Source organism: Gossypium arboreum, chromosome 12 (genome assembly GCF_025698485.1).
Source record: "Gossypium arboreum isolate Shixiya-1 chromosome 12, ASM2569848v2, whole genome shotgun sequence".
In the NCBI taxonomy this organism is placed as follows: domain Eukaryota; kingdom Viridiplantae; phylum Streptophyta; class Magnoliopsida; order Malvales; family Malvaceae; genus Gossypium; species Gossypium arboreum.
The window spans coordinates 74,134,148-74,136,505 of record NC_069081.1 but is presented as its reverse complement, the minus strand read 5'-3'; the positions used below and the strand labels follow the sequence as shown (position 1 = coordinate 74,136,505).

The following is a 2,358-nucleotide window of genomic DNA, read 5'->3' as shown; positions in this document are numbered from 1 at the left end:
ATTGACGTTATAAACGCCTGCAGTTTTAGTTGGCTTAGTCCTCATGACTTGCCACTGATACTTATTCAGTGACATCTCTTCAATAAATTCGTAAGCCTCTTTATGTGTTTTTTTGTTGATGGTTCCCCCGGCTGCTGCATCAATCTTTTGCCTTGTCGAGGGGTGCACACTATTGTAGAATGTTTGAACTTGCAACCATAGAGGTAATCCATGGTGAGGACACCTTCGCAGTAGGTCCTTGTATCTCTCCCATGCATCGTAAAAAGTTTCTAAGTCCATCTGTACAAACGAAGAGATATCATTACGTAATTTGGTTGTTTTAGCCGGCGGGAAATATTTTAATAGAAATTTTTCAGTCATTTGTTCCCAAATGGTAATTGACCCTCGTGGTAACGAGTTCAACTACTGTTTAGCTTTATTCCTCAATGAAAAAGGGAATAACCGAAGACGAATAGCATCGTCAGAAATGCCATTAATTTTAAATGTATCATAGAATTCCAGGAAATTTTCCAAGTGAGTGTTTGGATCCTCATCCTGCAAACCATCAAACTGAACAAATTGCTGTATCATTTGAATAGTGTTAGGTTTTAGTTCAAAATTATTTGCAGCAATAGCAGGCCTAACTATACTTGACTTAGTTCCTGTTACAGTAGGTTTAGCATAATCATACATAGTACAAGGAGAAGGATTTTGATTTGCTAGTTCAACGGGTATCGCAGGAGGTAGCTGATTGTCTTGGTTTTCACCCATCTCCTTGGTTGGAGTTTGAATATCGTTCTCTTGCTCGTTCTCTGTGTATCTTAAGCTTCGCATTATTTCTCTTTGGTTTCTGCGAGCTGTGCGATTGATTTCTTCATCAAAAAGTAGTGGTCCTGACGGGTTTCTTCTAGTCATAAACTATAAAAACCTGCCAAGATAAAGAAAAAGTAAATTAATAAATAAAAATAAAATAGAATTAACTTACAAGAAAAATAAATGGCTAAAGTAATAAAAATTGAGTGTTCCTAATATCTTAGTTCTCCGGTAACGGCGCCAAAAACTTGATCGCGATTTTTGTGACAGGTAAGTTTTATATATTTATAATTAATCGATCTTGAAACTAACTATTATCACTAAGTAGGAAACTGTACCTATCAACAGTATTATAGTTTTAGCAAGACCAAATTGTCGAACCCAAAGGAACTAAAAGTACTAGTAATGACTGTCTTTTTTATTATCTAGCCTAAGAATAAGAGGGTTTTGTTTTAACTAACTAATTATCTAAACTAAGAATTCACAGAAAATAGAATTGGGGAATTACTTTTGAAAAATCAATTGAATTAAGACAATACCTAAGGAAGAATCCACCTAGACTTCACTTGTTATTCTGACTCCGAATCGGATGATTTATTCATTTAACTTGTTCCGTAGAGATCCCTAAGTTATGTTATTATCCCTATTCAAGACTAATAACGTCTAATCCCTAGATTGAATAATTGAGACTTTTCTCTAATTAACACCTTAGGGTTGCATTAACTCGATCTATGGATCCCCTTATTAGATTTCACCCTAATCCAATAAAATCTTGTCACCCTATCTCTAGGTGCGCAATCAACTTCGCTTAATTATGACAAATGTACTCTTAGACAAGGTCTATTCCTCCTCTGAATGAGAGCTTATATTGAATCAGTATCTTGGGATATCAAAACAAGAATTAAGACCACATAATTAAAAACAAGTTAAATATTTATCATACAATTCAGAAAATAATAACAAGATTCGTCTTAGGTTTCATTCCCCTTAGGTATTTAGGGGATTTAGTTCATAACTAAAAAGGAAAACATCTTAGAAGAATAATGAATACAAAACATAAAGAAAATCCAAAACTCCTGAAGGGAAATTGAGGGGAGATCTTCAGTCTTGATGGTGAATTCGGCTTCTGAGATGGATCAATCGGCTTCCCTGGAGCAGTTCCCTGCCTCATTTTCTCCACGTCTCTTTTTTCCTCCTCTTCTAGGGTGTATTTATAGGCTTTGGAATGCCTAAGAACCCTCAAAATTGGCCTTTTCTGAATTGGACTGAACTTGGGCTCGGCAGGGACACGCCCGTGTGCGATTACTTCAGGCCGTGCTCGAGCCTGTTAGAATGGCACGGGCGTGTGTTATATCTGTGTGAGTCATGCTTCAATTCTGCCAAATAGACACGGCCGTGTGGTTTGCCCGTGTGAGGAGGTACAGGCTGTGTTGATTTCATACGTTGGCACATTTTCTTTGTTTTTGGCTCGTTTCTCGTTCCTTTCGCTCTCCTATACTCGTCTAAGTATAAAACATGAAATTAAGGCATTAGGAGAATCGAATTCACCAATTCTAAGGAAAATTC

At 36.8% G+C, this 2,358-nt stretch overlaps 1 non-coding gene across 1 annotated transcript; it reads left to right on the top strand.

Annotated features, from left to right (window-relative positions):
* The first annotated feature begins 205 nt into the window (after positions 1-205).
* On the top strand, positions 206-311 carry LOC128286193 (small nucleolar RNA R71). Its single transcript, XR_008276738.1, has one exon. It is a non-coding gene; the product is annotated as a small nucleolar RNA R71 (small nucleolar RNA).
* Positions 312-2,358: the final 2,047 nt, after the last annotated feature.